The 17,597-nt window shown below is 48.2% G+C and overlaps 1 long non-coding RNA gene across 2 annotated transcripts; it reads right to left on the bottom strand.

Moving 5' to 3' along the window:
* Positions 1-580: 580 nt before the first annotated feature.
* On the bottom strand, positions 581-17,114 carry LOC107521655. Of its 2 annotated transcripts, XR_001599621.2 has the most exons (4): positions 14,591-17,114; positions 12,803-12,893; positions 5,545-5,889; positions 581-2,646 (listed from the first exon to the last, which is right to left on the bottom strand). It is a non-coding gene; the product is annotated as an uncharacterized LOC107521655 (long non-coding RNA). The 2 variants fall into 2 exon arrangements; XR_004955106.1 differs by having other exon boundaries at positions 12,803-17,114.
* Positions 17,115-17,597: the final 483 nt, after the last annotated feature.

Raw genomic sequence — 17,597 nt, 5'->3', positions numbered from 1 at the left:
CTCCATCAGCCCCTGTGGCGGCTTCACACATTGAGTAGCCCACATTTCTCATCACAATTACTCAATTATCTCCATTTCACAGATGAGGAAACCGAGGCTCAGATGTGATTAGCGGAGACAGGAAGGTCACACAGCTAGCGAATTGCTAGCTGGAGATACAGAGATTCACACACAGATCTGTGAGTTTCCTGAGTCAGGCTTGTTCCACTGTCCTCGGTTCTATGTCATTGTGGAATCCACCTTCCAGGCCCCTTCTCAGGCCCACAGGCCCCCCGCGACCCTTGGGGAGTGGAATGCCAACTTCCCCTCTTCCTGCCTCCAACGCAGGCTCACTGACTCTCTTTCCCTGGGCTGGTTTCCCCCTGGGAAATCGGGCAAGCAATCCTCAGAATAACAAGCATCAAGATGCAAAGGTTCTGGAACCAAACTGAGCTCTCACATCCCCACCCCGGTCGGCGGCCCCTGGCTCCCTCTGAGAAGGTGACTGGAAACCCAGGTAGATCCTGAACTCTGAGTTTGTTTCAGAGAGTTAAGTTTATTAAGAGCCTGGCCTCAGTTCTGCCTCTCCCCTTCCCCCCAGTCCTTTTCCCTGTCCCCCAGACACCAGAGGTGGCAAGGCAGAAGTGGGGCGCCCCGCTTCTCGGTAGTCCAGCCATACAGCTCTCCCCATGGGGATCCCCTCCATGTATCTGGCCTTCCTAAGGCAGGAGGTTTGGCTGGGTTTGCCCTGCCTCGTAATCTTTTATCTTAATGTGAACAACCCTGGAGCGGGGCTGCCCCAGGGTCCACCTGTGTGGCCATATCTTAAAAACACAGAAGACCGGAGTCTACTGTTCTCGTTTTCTAAGCTAAAATCAAAAACTCGAAATAATATCTATGTCTCTACCTGGTGGGGGGCAGTATGAGTATGGTTAGTGCGTCGCCGGTCAGCAGTGTGGTGGTCGGTGAATGAACGCCGAACGGCACAGAGCACCCACAGCTGTGTGAGGGCAGGCAGGGAGAGAGCCGGGGGCTTCCACATCCTCAGCCACAGGAGTGGGGTGAGAATCTCTATCTCCCAGAGCTATCGAGTGAATAAATCGATAGCACTTACACTGCTCCTGGAATACAGACAGAACTGAATTCATGTTAGCTGTGATTATGCTTTAGAATCGCTAAGCTTTGGGGGCCTAGGCATTCGCTGAACATTATTTATGACTATTGTTTAGAGGTTCCAAGGACCAGATACTGTGGTTTGCAGTCTTAACCTTGGCTTGGTTTATGAGGGGCCCGGAACGAGAGAATGAGAGCAGCCTTCTGTGCAGGGGAGCAAAACAGACAATAAACAAAGAACTGAGAATGGTGGGCACTCGATATATATTTGCTGAACGAACTGCAAAAATAGATGCGTGATAAGTGTATGACACGAGCATGCGAGGTGCCGTGTGGGCAGGCGTGGGACCTTCCCTAAACCAGGCCTCCCTGGGGAGGAGATGGTGAAGTGGAGTCTCAAGGATAAGAAAGATCTGGCCAGGTCCTTCGAGGCAACTTCAAATGAGCATTTTCCAAGAAGTTAGTCAGGCTAGAGTGTTACTCTTGGGTAAGAGGGCAAACCATTTCAAGAGTTCAAGGTTCGAGTGCAGATCAAGCCCAAAGATGGCTTCAGTTCACGCAGTCCGGTGAACTGCCACTCTCTCTCCAGTGACTTTTAGTGGACGGAAGCCACAGGGCGGCCTTCCCCTTCGCTCCACGAGGCCCGCTCACCGGAGGAAGAACGCAGAGACCCCTAACACAAGCAGGAGCAGCAAGACATTATCTCCCGACAGGCATCCTTTTCACAAAGGTCTCTTGGCACTCACACATCCACATTATTTTATGTAAGCCTTTCAAGCCAGTAGCGATTGGAGGCGTAAAACTCTGGGGCCAGGAGCTAACCTTCGTTGAGCGAGATCTCATATAAAGTTTTATAACAACCCTGTAAGAGAGATACTGCAGTTATCAGCCCAACTGGAAACACAGAAACGTTAAGCAACTTGTCTAAGATCACATAGTTAGCAAACGGTGAGGCTGTAGTTCAGATCCACACATCCGACTCCTTTCTGAGTGTTTTGGCTTCGCTCAGGGGCCATCAGCGGAAGCTGGTGCAAGGACTTTGCTTTCTTCACCTCTGCCCCTGTATCTAACCCAACCCTTCAAGTCTTCAGCACTGCCAGACAGTCCCTTCAGAGCCAACTCAAGACTCACAGTGTCACATCATACCGATGGGGCAGAATTACAGTCCTCAAAGGCGAATGTGAAGAGCCTTGCCTTGTGGGAACCCCCCAAGGACCAGCAGGTGTCTCTACTCTGATATGGCGGGGCAGGCAGAACCTAGGCTGCAAGACGCATGCGAAACAGTGTCCAGAGGCATATTAAAGAGTGGATGCCTATCTATAAGGGGCTCGAAACCTCACCGAAATAAGTGTGGGGCTGGTTATCTTGGGTTTCTTCTACACACATCTCTTCTTACGGCTCATGTGAAAGTCGGCCCAGCTTCTGCCAAAGGGAGCAAAGCTATTGAGTAGGGATAAAATATATATTGTCCCAAGCCTACTGATTTCTACTGAAAATTTTTCCACGGGCCGCCTCATGCAGTGTTGCCCATGTTGATGGAGGAAGTGTCCAAACCTGCAGAGAATTTTTATGAGAGTTTATTAGAGCCAACACTGACGATAATTGCTGGGAAGCAAGGTCTAAAATGCTCCGGAGAATAACAGTTTCACAGTTGCTTTTATACATTTGAAATTAAGGAAGGAAAGTAAGCAAGATTACGTGAAGGTGGGAGAAAGCAAAGCAGGAACCGGACCACAGGAGAGTTAAGGTCACGGGCTCCCTTGTGGGTGGTTACGCCTTCGAGGGGCATCACTTCGGGCATCTCAGAGGTGTGTTAACCTAGAGGCGTGAGAACAGTGGACAAGGCTTGCTCGCAAACCCTTTGCTTGGGGAGTGACTACCCCCCATGACTGGCCCCGTGAGGAATTAATGATTTATTATAGCACCTCTTTTTCATCCATACCATGATCACCAACCCTGAGACCGACCGTCACCTGAAGTGGGAGGTAGCACATGGTAGGCACTATTTACAATGAAACTTTCTTTACAGAAACAGGCAGTGGACCACAGTTTGCCCACCCCGGCTGCAACTTAAATAATATAGCAGTTTCTTTCTCTTGCATGTAAAAGTGGTTGAAACGAGTGGTCCTAGTTTTGAGGTTGTTTAGGGACCCAGATTTCCTTCCGTTGAGCTGCTCTGCCATCTCCGAGGCCAAGTCCTTCTTTGCATGGTCGAAGCCATACAAAGGGAAAGGTACAGAGAGCATAGAGGAGGCAAACCCACTGCCTCACACTCCGCTGGCTGGCGCTTAGTCTTCTGGTCACACATAACTGGAAGGGAGGCTGGGAAACATTGTCTGGTTGTGTGTCCAGGAAGAGGAGAGAATGGGTGTTGGAGGATGGCCCACAGTCTCTTCCACACCCACTAGATGCCATTTCTCTTCCCCCTTTCCTTGAGACCCCCAATGTGTTGTTCATGGGTCCATCCTCCCCTACCTCCCCCCTCGCTCCCCCGCGTGGTTCAGGGAAAGCTGACTCCACCCGCACTGTGGAGAGTGGCCCCATGGGTCCGAGGACAATGCCAAACCTTTGGATCTAGACCTAAGTTAATCAGCGAGAACACTCTTCCTGGCCACAGGGATGCCTGAAGAATGAGAGGATGTGCGGTCGATTTATTAGGAACATCTGGAAAAGAAACATCTTTTTCTCTCAAAAGAGAGTCCTCTTCAGAGTGGTGGGAGTCCTGAGACCACTGTAGCCATTTTGTAAAAAACCGTGGTAAAAGATAAATAACATAACAGTTACCACTTTAACCATTTTTAAGTGCACAGCCTGATGACGTTAACTGAGTTAAACGTCTTGTGCAACTGTCGCCACCATCCAAGCCCAGAATTTTTTCCATCTTCCCAGACTGAAACGCTATGCCCATTAAACAAGTATTCCCCACTTCCCTGTCCCCATAGTGACCGGGGACCGAGGCTCAGAGGGCTTGCATTCAAGCCCGGATCTGAACCCAGATCTGAACCCCGTAGCCCCTGACAACCACAATTTTACTTTCTGTTTCTATGAATTTGATTGTCTAGGTACCTCATGCAAGTGGAATCACGGAAAATTTGCCTTTTCGTGACTGGCGTATTTCACTGGGCATGTCCATCCATGCTGTAGCATGTCTCAGAATTTCCTTCTTCTATAAGGCTGAATGATATCTCACGGCATGTGTATACCCCATTTTGTTTATCCATTCATATATTGGTGGACACTTGGATTGCTTCCACCTTTTGGCTGGTCATTGTGGCCATTTTTCTCCTGTGAGATGAGCCAACATGTGCACGAAGCCAAGGTTTGGAGGAAAACTCAACCAAAGGAATTGCTGAGCCTGGGGCTGAGCTAGCGGCCTGAGCTGGTTCCGAGGCCTGCCCTGCCTCTGGATTAGCAGGTCTGTGGAACAAGGAAATTCTTCACTGTTGAATTGAGTTTTAGGTTCCTTATAGCTATAAACCACCTAACTGATGCATCTTTTTAAAAATTGCCCGTTTCACAACTGCAGAAGAAAATGAAAATGAGCAAAACCACAGAGAAGTGGGAAATCTTTTGCTGACATGAATACTGGTGGGGAAAGCACATTTTGAAGACGATTTAGTAACTATTTCTATGATAGTTACTTCTCTTCTGATGAGTGAGTGACTGATGCTATGAGTGATGGAAAAACTGAAAAGACAAATTCGTTTGGGATAAAGTGTTTGGTTATGCGCAGTATGTCACAAATGCTTATTTTGACCTTCAAAGATAGACTTTTCTGAAAGGAAAAATTAGGTTTTCTTATACTTTGGCTGAACAATTGCCATGAGGCTATTTAGAAAAGGGGACCAAATTCTGAACCTGTCAAGGGCTCTCACACAACCCCATCTGCCTCAACTGTGAATGGAGACGGATGGCTGGGGCTTAGAGGTCCCCTCTGCGTGGTGGCACCATTTGAAAATGCCCTGAACTCACTGGAAGCCCAGGGATCTTTGCCAGCTGTTTTCCTGGGGAAATCTGACTTCTCTGGGCCTCTGTTTCCTCATCTGTGAAATGGGTTTCTTTTCTATTGCAATACCTTTCCTACCCAGCCCACAGGGTTGATAATGAAACTGCAAGTGCTGTGAAGACTTCAGGCTCCTGGAGGGAAAACATTAACCCATTTTCTGTTCAAAGTTTAGCAGCCCGAGGGTGGGGCAGCAATCCCTTGGACAAACAGCCAGGCCTGCCCTTTAGACGACAGTCTGGAAGCCCAGCTGCCTGCATGCCTATGGCAGTGGCTGTTCACAAGTGTGTCCCCAGGATGAAGGAGACGGGCCCCCTTCCTTACATTCTCCTCCTAAACAGAATATGAGTTTCAAATACGAAGTGGATCCTGACTCTGGGGCTGGTCGCTCTCAAGGGCACTGTTCAGTTTAAGCTTCTACAGCTGCCCTGGGGGATGACTTTTCTCACCTGAGAGGCAAAGTGACCGAGGCTCAGAGGGCTTACGTTCAAGCCCAGATGCGAACCCAGAACTGTCTCGGTCTCTGGAGCTCTCCCTGCCTTTGTCCGCTGTCTTCGTCTCCAGATGCTAAACCCTTTCTCCTGCCACGTCCATGGGTCTCTGAGGGTTCCCTCCCTCTGCTCACCAGTCTACGGTTCTGGGTGCTTTGCCCAGGGTGAGGGGGCTTCTGGGAAAAGAGTGATCCTCACGAGTAGAGAGAGAGCAGGGCTTCCAGGGACACGCGTCAGCTCCTGAGGCTGCAGCTCTGTGCTCGGCGCTCACGCTCTTCGATCTTGCTCTGCCTTGGGAACTTCCTGAAGGAATAGCATCAACACTAAAGAGGTCAGGGCCATGATAGTTTTTCAGTAAAATAATTCTCCATTTATTGGTCCTGAAAGAAGAAGAATCCCCTGGCAATAAGAACGTGCTGGTGGAGAAAGAGAGCCAGAAGTGGGGAGCTGTCCGCCTTCTGGAGCCCCAGCGCCCACTTGCAGCTCTGGCTCGAAGGACACGGACACTGCCTTGACTGACTTGGGGTCCGGAGCCTGCCAGATGATCCTGCACCCAGTAGGTGCTCATTATGAGTTTGTTCAATCAGGGAATGATGGCGTCACGCTACCTCCCTTCCTGTGCCCTCTGAACCTCCCAGCTCATACTCTCTCCTACATTTTTTTAAAATATATATTTTTTTAATTTTTTCAATTTTAGTGGGTCTATAATATTATATTAGTTTCAGGAGCACATCGTAGTGATTGGACGTTTATATAATTTACGAAGTGATCACCCCCCGGTAAGTCTAGTACCTATCTGGCATCATACATAGTTATTACACTATTCCTGCCTATAGTCCTTATGGTATATTTTACATCCCCGTGACTATTTTGTAACTACCAATTTGTACCTCTTAAATCCTCCCCTTTTTTTTACTCCCCTACCCACCTCCCGTGTGGCAACCTCAAAATGTTCCCTGTATCTATGAGTTTGTTTTTGTTTTGTTTGCTTTCTTATCTTACTCTTTAGATTCTGCATGTAAGTGAAATCATATGGCATTTGTCTTTCTCTGTCTGAGTTAGTCCACTCAGCACAATATTCTCTAGGTCCATCCCTGTTGTTGCGGATGGCAAGATTTTATTCTTAAAAAAATTTTTTTTTATGGCTGAGTAATATTCTGTTGTATATATGCATCACCCTTCTTTATCCATTCATTCATTGATGGACACCCAGGGGGCCTCCATATCTTGGCTATTGTAAATAATGCCATAATGAACAATATAGTTGTACAGATCCCTTCAAAGTAGTATTTTGGGTTCCTTTGGTTAAATACCAAGAAATGGAATTATCGGGTCCTTCTTTGTCTCTTCTTACATAGCCTGTGTTTCAAAGTCTATTTTCCCTGGTGTAAGTATTGCTAGCCCAGACTTTTTTTTTTTTTCTCATTTCCATTTTCATGAAATATCTTTATCCATCCATTACTTTCGGCCTGTGAATTTCTCTCAACTAGAAGTGAGTCTCTTGTAGGCAGCATATGTAAAGGTCATATTATCTTATCCACTCAGTCACCCTATCTTTTGATTGGAGTATTTAACTTTTAATCTTTGAAATAATTATTGCCAGATATATAGTTATTACCATTTTATTGTTCATATTTTTTATTATTTTTTTTCTTTTTCTGAAGGAAGGCCCTCTAACATTTCTTGTAACACTGGTTTGGTGGTGATAGGCAACTTTAGCTTTTTCTTGTCTGGGAATGTCTTTATCTGTCTTTTGATTCTAAATGATAACTTTGCTGGATAGAGTAATCTTGGTTGTAGGTCCTTGCTTTTCATCACTTTGAATATTTCATGCCAATCCCTTCTGGCCTGCAAAGTTCCTGTTGAGAAATCAGCTAACAGCCTTATGGGAGCTCCCTTGTAGGTAACTTATTGCTTTTCTTTTGCTGCTTTAAAGAGCCGCTCTCTTTGTTTTTAACCTTTGGCATTCTAATTATGATGTATCTTGGTGTGGGCCTCTTTCGGTTCATCTTGCTGGGCTTGTATGTCTATTTCGTTCACCAGGTTAAGGAAGTTTTCAGTCATTATTTCTTGAAATAGGTATTCAATTCCTTGCTCTCTCTCTTCTCCTTCTGGCACTCCTGTGATGCGAATATTGGTGTTCTTGATGTTGTCCCGGAGGCCCCTTAAACTATCCTCATTTTTTAAAAATTCTTTTTTCTTATTGCTCTTCTGATTGAGTATTTTCTGCTACTTTATCTTCCAAATTGTTGATCCAATCCTCTGCTTCATGTAATCTACTGTTGGTTCCTTCTAATGAATTCTTCATTTCAGTTATTGTATACTTTATTTGCCTGGTTCCTTTTTATGGTTTCTATCTCCATTTCTATGTTTTCTCTCTCTTTGTTCAAGTTCTCACTGAGTTCACCTACTTTTCCCCTAAGTTCATTAAACATTCTTATAACCAGTGTTTTTGAACTCTGACTCTGGGAGATTTCCTGTCTCCATTTTGTTGAGTTCTTTTTCTGGAGCTTTGCTCTGTTCTTTCATTTAGGACATGTTCCTTTGTCTCCCCGTTTTGGCTGTCTCCCTGTCTTTGTTTTTTTGTATTAGGTAAAACTCCTGAAACTCCCAGTCTTAGTAGAGTGGCCTTATGTAGTAGGTGTCCTGTAGGACCCAGTGGTGTAGTTTCCCCTGGTCACCTGAGCTGGGTGCTCCAGGTGTGTCCCTTGTGTGGGTTGTGTGTGCCCTCCTGTTGTAGTTGAGCCTGGTTGCTGTTCATACTTCAATGGGAGGGATTGAGCCTCAGGCCACTTGGTTGTGAGGACTGACTGGTGAAGGAGCTGACCCTAAGGAGGAAGTTTGCTTTAGCAGAGCTCTGGTGCTGGCCCCGTCTTCCCTTTGTGTCTATTGTCTTCAGGTGCAGCCCTGGGTGGTGTGCCAGCCCCAGGGCCTCCTGGGAAGGGCCCCACAGCAGGCCGAGTTCAGCCACAACCTGCGCATTGCCTGGGGCCACCTGGCAAGAGTCACCAAGCAATCTGCAGATAGCCTCCATTCGTGCTGGGGTTAGAGGTACCTCAAGAGGCCAAGCCGAGATATCCTCCTCTTGATTCTCAACCACCACACACAGTTGTGGAATCAGCCTGTTTTGTGGCTCCACCCCTCCTACCAGTCTAAAGGGTGGTTTTTCTCTATGTCCCCAGTTGTATGACTTCCGTTCAGCTAGACCTCAGGCAACTCCCAATGACGGATGTTCTGTAATTTAGTTGTAATTTTGGTGTGGTTGTGAGAGGAGGCAAGCACAATGTCTACCTACTACACCATCTTGACGAGAAGTTTCCTATATTTTCTAGTTTTGCCCTCACTGCCCACTTTTGAGTTCTTCTCCCTCCTCCTGCCCCACCCTATGCGCTCTTCCTTCCCCCTGGTGGTCTGCCCCATAATAAGAGTTGTTTAGCTGTCTGTGTCCCAATAATTCTCTTTTCTGGCCCCTGCCTCTGTTGAGGTCTCCAGCCCAGGCTGGCTAATTTGATTCAACCTTTGTTTCCTTTGCAAAAAAACATTAACTCTTTTTAATTCAAGCCCTTAATCAATGATGACTCCTGGAGAGAGGCTGTGGTTGTAAGCTGTCCGGAGAGAGTAGGTGTGAAAGATGTGGTCCGTGCAGTGATCCCTGAACCTTGTCCAAGTAAGGAGATGCCACGTGTCCCCTCTCTGGTGGTCTCCAGGAAGCAACCTGTCAGGCGCTTTGTTCTCTTCAGCTGGAAATCTGACTAAAAAGGTACAGAATTGTTTCTTGGAAAGTAGAGTACGGCACTGTGACTCTTTCTGTCACTCTGTCTCCCACCGTCTTCCCTGGTCAGACTCCTGGCTCTCTGTAAAGTTCTCATGACCATTCTTGAAAGTGCCAGAGGGGCCTTGTATGTGTTCCCAATAAGTTCCTTTTGCACAGTGGGCCGCCAGCCCCTCCTCCCACTTCTGTCCCCTTCCAGGGATCTCCCCCGAGCAGCTCCTGTCGCCTCCTGACGTACCCCACCCCTTCTTGCATCTATTGCTGCTGGGCCTGACACCACCTGGGTTCTGTGGTCTCTCCGTGCCTGGTTTGGCTCGAACAGAGCTTGAGTTCAGCATGGGTCTACCTCCCATATTCATTTCTGAAATACTTGATTTTCATATGAGTTTTCTCATTAAGCCTCAGCAAATACTCAAAACCACCTTGTGGTATTATTAGTGTCTTGTGGAAGGAACAGGAACCCACTCAGGCCAGCTCCAGTAGGAGAAGTTTGTAAAAAGGATTTATCTCAGACTCCAAGAGTAAAAAGAAAATGCCGCCAGATGGGTTGTGAACTATTTAGAGGGGAGATGTGAGCAGTGTTGAAATGACTGATCCCTGCTGTGGTCATCAGCAGCACTGCCCATCCCAACACTGCTGCCCATGTGTGCCTATGAATTTGCCTCTCTATACAGTGATAGCTGCACTCCTGACCCAAGTGAATACATTTGCCACAGACTGGCCTTAGTTATTAGAGTATTTCAAGACTTTGAAGTAAGAGTGTGGTAGACAGAATAATGCCCCCTGCCCAGATGTCCACATCCTACCCAGAAATTTCACTCTTAGGTATACATCCAAGAGCAATAAAAACAGATGTCCACCCAGAAGCTTGTACACAAATGTTTATAGCAGCATTACTCATAACAGCCGAAAGATGGAAACAACTCAAATATTCATCAAATGAATGAATGGATAAACAAAATCTAGTCCATCCATACAATGAGATATTATTTAGCCATAAAAATGAATGAAGTACTGACAAGTACTACAACACAGATAAACTTCGAAACCATTATGCTAAGTGAAAGTTAGAGAAAGTTAGGCACATTATATAATTCCATCCATATGAAAGTCCAGAATAGTGAAATCTATAAAGACAAGAAATAGATTAGTGGTTGCTTGGGGTAGGGGTTGAGGGGCAGGTGAGTGTATGTAGGGAAAGCTAAAGGATATAGGGTTTCTTCTTGAAGTGATGAGAATATTCTAAACTTGACTGTGGTGATGGTTGCACATATCTATGAATACCCTAAATGGGTGAATTGTATGGCACGAATTATATGTCACTAAGGTTTTTTTAAAAAGAAAAAAATAACAAGATGTTCACATCCTAATCTCCATAACCTGTTAATATGTTACCTTATATGGCAAAAGGATTTTGCAGGATTAAATTGAGGATTTTGAGATGGGGAGGTTATTCTTGATTATCTGGGTGGGTTTAATATAAGCAAAAGGGTCCATATAGGAAAACCTATGGGCGGGGGGAAGAGAGAAAGAGGAGATTTAAAGATCCTGTGGCTCTAAAAATGAAATAAGGGGTCTCGAATCAAAGAATGAAAGAAAGCTCTAGAAGATAGAAAAGACAAGAAAGCAGATTATCCACTAGAGCCCTGTTGACACTTTAATTTTAGCTCTAGAGAAGCTATTTTGGACCTCAAATCCGCAAAGCTGTGAAATAATAATGTGTTGTTTTAAGCCACTAAGTTTGCGGTAATTTGTTTCAGTAGCAAAGGAAACTAATATAAGAAGTTATAGAGACAAGGCCAAGTGGTGGTGGGTTTTGGTCAAGTTGAGCCAGTAAATATAGAAAAAGCATTACTGCCTCCTCCAGGAAGCCTTCCATGACCTCCTTCCTTCTCCTATTTTAGATTATTTTGGAGGTATTTCTGGGATCCTACAATACCAGAGTTATCACCATTACTGCACCACAGCCCTTGAATACCTGTTAGTTCCTGTCGGTCAGGTAGATATTCCTGGAGAGGGCAGATCTTGAAAACTCATTGTTGCATCCCCAGTGCCTAGAATTGCACCTGGCACATCATAAGTGTTCAGCTATTTGGTGACTGAATGACTAAGGCCCTCGAAGCTTAGATAGTATAAAGATTAATGATAATAGCTAGACTTTATTGACTTCTTACTGTGCTGAGTGCTTTATTTTCATTTCCTCATTTAACTCTCAAATAGATCCCATGAGCCAGGTGCCGTTATGATCTTCAACCTAGAAGGGAGAAAAGCTCAAGGAAGGTAAATACCATGACTTGCCTGCCACAGTCTTCCCAGCTCGGAGCCATGCTCTAAACTTGAACTGTCTAATACCATAGCCACTAGCTCCACGTGACTACTTACGCTTAAATTAATTAAGGGGAAATAAAGCAAAAAATCCAGTTCCTTGGTCACACTAGCCACATCTCAGGTGCCCAGTGATCACACATGGCTATACTGGGCAGTGCACATATAAAACATTTTCATTATCACAGAAAGTTCTATTGCATAGCATTATTCTCAACCACTGAGCTATAGCCTGCAACTATATCAAATAAAACGTGTCACTTAAAATCCTCGATTGCCTTGAAAAAGATAAAAGCAGACCCAGCTCTTCATCTTCCCAAGGCAGGAGCGCGGGTTCTCAGGAATGCCTGCATCTGCTGGGTCTCATGAGAGGTGTGACGCTCTCACTGGGAGGCGCAGGAAAGATATGGGCCAACTCTCCCCCCTCGCCTGAATGAATCTGATAAACGTGGTGCCGCCCATGGCGAGGGTTGTGTGACTGCGTTACAGTGAGGCCTCTTTCAGGTGACAGCTGTCTCTGTGTGGAGCCCTGTGAAGACGGCCCTGGGGCCTCATTCTTCTCTCATCTGATCAAGTAGGACTCACACATGCCCTGTATTTGCGTAGGCCTTGCTTGTATGTTTGTTTTGAAACCAACCCACTAGAAGCTTCCAGAAGTATAGTAGGAAGGGATAGCAGTAACAACAACAGAAGTAAAATAACATTTACGGAGAGCCTACTATTTACCAGGCACTGCTAAGAACTGCTTTATAAACATCGCCTTGGTTAATTCTTGAAATTGACAGGTGACAAAATTGAGGCCTGGCAAAGCCAGGTGGGTCTGCCCAAAGTCACACATAGGAAGCGATAGAGCTGAGATACAAAGTCCAAAATGGTCAATAAAATAAGAAGCCATTTTTGTATAATGGCTACACAGTTTGGGGCACTTGTCCCCTAGATACAGCCTCCCTTGGAAATTTCATGAGATGGAGGTGAGAGGAACAGAGCTTAGCAAGCATGCTGTCAGCCCTGAGCATTCTCCAGCCAGGTGCAGGCCTGTGGCCTTGGCCGCTTTCCCCAGGTGTGGAGAGATGAGCTGTTGGGGCCGAGTAAGCTGCCAGCTTACTTTTTCTTGCTTACCTGAAAAGATGGGTCTGCTCCTAGGATCCCAGCCCCACGATGGGTGCCGCCCCTCACTGTATTCCTCAGGGACGAAGACACATGGTTCCACCTGGGGCAGATAAAATATAGGGGTTTCAGGGGACTCCCTCTGACCTAAGACTAGGCCACAGGTTGGGAAAATCTCAAGCCAATAACACAAGCTGTGGTTTCTTGGGGAAAACCACAGAAGACTTAGCTTGAGATGGCAAAAGCCACAATCCCCGCCACACAAGACACGGCCTGGAAGTACCTTGGCTGCCAAGACCTACATTGGCACAAGACTCCACTGGCAGCATCTTCTTGTGGCCATCAGCTCTCCTGTCCAGCAGTAAACCCTGCTCTGCGGTTGGCAGCTCTGTGAGGGGCGCACTGGGGCGGAGGGGCACAGCCGTGAGCACGGAGGAAGAGGGCTTCTCGTTCTGCCTTCGGCGAGCTCCGAGCACGATGCAAGGACACAGTTTTTACCCCAGAGAGGCTCCCAGTCTGATGGGAGAGGCATAGCCTTTTCTCACAGGGCTCACTGTCTTCTACAGAAAACTACTAGAAAAAAAATGCTGATCTAATGAGGGAGGCAGGTACATCCAGGTAGGAGCAAAATTTAGAGCAAATTCCGGCTCCCTCCTTGTTTGCCTTCCCCACCTCCTTTGCTATTTTGATCAGTGGGTCTTCATGCCCACCCTCCGCATCACCCCCCAGTATACACAGGACCATGAGAAATTCCTAGCCAAGAGTGAGGAAGAAGAGCTAGCCAGCTAGCTATGCATGTCGGAATGCAAGACAGGTGGTTCGACTTTATGCATAACTTTGATGTTACTCTAATTGATTTTAAAAAGTAAATAATAACTCACGAATTTTGATACTATATCTTTGATAATACCTTTATCTGCGAGTTTTTGTGTGGACACAGTTTTCATTTCTCTTGGGTATGTACCAAGGAGTGGAATTGCTGGGTCATGTGGATTTCTATGTTTAACCATTTGAGGGGCAGCCACACTGTTTTCAAGCGGCCGAGCCAGTGTGCACTCCAGCCAGCAGGGGATGCGGGTTCTGATTTCTCCACATCCTTGGGCGTGTCTGTTCAAGATGCCTGTTGCATGTCCATTGGTGATGTCAAGAAAGTATGGAGTTCAGGGTGAGACTGGACTGGGAAGTTGCAGGTCATCAGTGTGGCGATGGGGCTTAAAGTTCTGACTCTGTGTGATCACGCTCAGTCATGGGCGTGGGTCCAGCCCCCAGAAGTTGGCAAGATGTGGAGGGACCAGCTGAGGAAGGTGAGGAGGGCCTTCGATAAGCTAGGAGGAGCCCCAAGAAACCTGCTCTTCTGGAAGCCAAGGAAGGAAAGTCGTCCTGGGAGGAGGGAGGGAACAGGCCACGTCAAACACTGCTGATGAGAAAGATGAGGGAGAGAACTATCCAGTTGCTGGGCCTCGTGGAAGTTTCTGGTGACGCTGACAACAGCAGTTTCGTGACAGCAGTGGGCAGAAGCTAACTTTCTCAAAGATGCCCGGCAAGTTAAGTCATTAATTCAAATTCGGGTCTTTGGATACAGAGCCCGGGCCCTCGCGTTAGTTAACACCATGGCTGGGGGTGGGGGAGTGGGGGAGGGGCGGGCATGTTCTTCAGGATCTAAGGAGGCTTACCGAAGCTAGATGACTGATCTTGAGCAGGTTCGTGAAGGCGAGATGAGACCAGAAGCCCATCCACAGAGCTCCACTCACCTCTTTCATGACATTTCTGCAGACTTCTTAAAAAACTCTATTTACTTACCTTGGCTCCCTCTCAGCTCCCAGGACAGCGACCTTCATGGGTGGCTCCCTCTTGGCCCTTCTCATCCCATGCTGGACCTCTGCTTGTTTCATACCTCCCGGTGCCCCAGCTTCAGGGCCTTCGGGGAGCAAGGAGGAGGCCTAACTCCCTGGAAGGTCGCCACACTTTTTCTCCCTCTCTGGCTGACACTGGGCCATATCACATGCCAATGTGCGTGTCTTTAGCCAAAGGAGCCATGCGCGAGGCCAGCATCCCCCAGCCGGGTTCTGGCAGGGACTGTCATGCTGGCCTGCTGTGGTCACCTCCTTACCCATCTATCTCCCTCCCCTGGCTTCCAGGCCCTCCTCTTGGCTAGCTGCCTCCCGTGGAGGGTTATGGGCATGGACTCTGAAACAGAATGCACATGGAGGCATCCGGTTTGGCCCTTGCTGGGGGAAATTCCACAGGAGGAGGAACAGGAAGGCACGTCAGGCAGCCTGCTCTACCGTCTACTGACGAGCAGCTAGGCGGGCAGGAAGGCTGTGGCAGCTTGGGTCCTGAAGCAGGCTGGAGAAACTTCTCCAACCTTCGTCTCTCAACACACCCCTACCTTGCAGCCTTCCGACACCGGTCTGGTGAGCCTTGCCCCATTCCACCGGCTCTGGGGCCCCGGGGCTGGCTAGAGGTGACAGAACTGCCACCATTAATGGTGCTCCCGCATCCGCCCTTCAAAAGTATGTGGGGGTGGGATGAATGGCTTGGCGGGGCCTTACTAGCTGAAACCCTGGGGCTGGGGGGATGAGTGGAGTTTGGGAGAGGGCGTTGTGGCCTTAAAGGGTTACATATGGGCACCGTCATTTGTTTCTGCAGTAGATCTCCACAGAAACCTCCTATTACGCTTGAAGCCAAAATGTTCTCAGGGTCCATTCCCCAGCTGTTAGGTTACCAGACAGTCTCCGGGGCCTGGACGATGCTGTTTGCTCCCAGAAAACAAAGCTATAAATCGGTCCTGCCCCCCTCTTGCCACAGGCCCCCCACTGCTCCCAGTGGACACACCTCTCAAAGCTGAGGTCAAAAATCACCAATGAGCTCAGCAGAGAAAGCTCAGCGGTCACTTGGCTATCTCCTCCATCTCCCCAGCCCGGGGGAAGGATGGGGCAAGGGATAACCAGAAGAGAGAGAAGCGATCAAGGGCGTTGGAAGTCATTCTTTTCATTTTCGAGTGGGGGAACTGAGGCTGAGCAGTAGAATGCCTTGCTGAAGAGTGAAACTGAAACCTGGACCAGGTGCTGGATGACACGCTGTAGCTCCTGTATTTTTTCCTGCATCGCTAAGGCGCATCTGTCAATCATTGTGCTAGTTTGACAAATGAGGAAACTGAGGCTCATACGTAATTTCCGAGAGTCACGAATGGATTCTACCTGTGGCCATTGGTGTCTCGCCCGTCTCCCTACTCCTGAGGCCATCACCCAAGTGCATGAGAATGAACCTGCAGCTTCGAGGGACTGGGAGCCGCAGAGCACCTAGAAGCACAGGCCCCGTGGTCAAGGCTGCTGGTCGCAGAAGGGGATGCCGCACAGATACTCAGAGGGTGGACTCAAAGCCGGACAGCCCTGGGCTGGTTCGCTGCTGGCTGTGGGACCTGGGGCGAGTTATTTACCATCCCAAGCCTCACTGTCTTCATCTTTAAAGTGGGTCTAATATCAGCACTCACGTTATAAATTGTAAAGATGAATGAGGTCGCACAGGGAAGGGCTCAGTATGGCCACAGTTTTTGTGATCTCAGTCCTGGAGCTATTCTTGCTGTTGTCATCCCAAGACCCGAGGATCAGGCATCATCTCTCTCCTGTTCGTCCATTCTGTCCCTTTCCCACGGGTGACATTCCTGTTACAGAGAGCCTTGCCGTGGGAGATGGGCTGTTAAATGTCAAGGATTTGACACCGACTTCCATTTTACAAGTGTGAGTCGCCTGATCTCATGAATGGCGCCAAGGAGCAGGCTACACTGCTGAGCCTCATCACAGTCCAGGAGCAAGGACGGGTCACTAATGCGTCGGGACAAGGGGCCAACTGCCCTCTCTGCGTCCCCTCTCTCCTTAGCCTCCTCTGCTTCTCCTCTTGGTCAGGGCTTAGGGATGCATGAGGCTGTCTCGGGGGAGGCTGAGGTCTCCAGACTCATGTGCAATAGTGACCTCTGTCCTCTGAGTCGAGTCACAGATACTAGCCATGAGCCCAGCTGGCCCTGGTTCCCAAGGAAGAGCAGGAAAGAGTGTGCAGGGCTCCAGGCTCACAGTACCCTGTCCTCCTCTGGCTCTCGACAACAATCGCTGAGGCCATAGTGTTGACGGCCTATGGTCAGATCACTTCCTCGGTTTCCCCTGTCAGGGTGAGGGAGGCACGAAAAAAGTTGGGCCTGACTGGACCCGGGAACGACGACCTGGGAGCAGGATAGGCTGGTCTGAGAAAAGGGTGCTGCTTTCTCTTCCCACCCTTTCAACAGCCCTGCTCAAGTGGCAACATGTAGAAGACAGTTATTATTATTAATTATTATTATTATTATTATTATTATTATTATTATTATTATTTCCATCTGAGATATAATTACAGCAGCTCCCAAAGCAGAGCCTCCCGCCCTGCTGGGTAGGTTCGGCGTGTAATTGCGTCATGGACTCATCCTATCTCACCTCCCTCCGTTCTCTCTTCTCTCCCCTTCCAGGGCAGCTGGCCGTGCCCCACCTCCACAGACGTTTATGGGGCATCGCTGGCTCTGGGCCAGAGAGATCCTTGTCTCCCCTCCCCGCTCCCCAGTGCCTCTGGTAGGGCCTCTGCATCCTCCACTGGGTCCAAACTCAGCAACCACTATGGCTGGAGCCCCAGAGCTGAGATCACTGATTTGGAAGGGCTTTGCTCTGGATTCTCAGGCTGGGCGGGGTGCACGCAGAGCCCCCGCAGCCACAAGGCTAGAGTCAGTTCGGCACAGGATGGAGGAGGTACAGGGACCTGGACATGCGGGGGGGCCTTGCAGTCA

Source organism: Rousettus aegyptiacus, unplaced genomic scaffold, assembly GCF_014176215.1.
Source record: "Rousettus aegyptiacus isolate mRouAeg1 unplaced genomic scaffold, mRouAeg1.p scaffold_m13_p_17, whole genome shotgun sequence".
NCBI lineage: Eukaryota > Metazoa > Chordata > Mammalia > Chiroptera > Pteropodidae > Rousettus > Rousettus aegyptiacus.
Note: the sequence above shows the minus strand (reverse complement) of the source record. Positions and strands in the feature narration are given on the sequence as shown.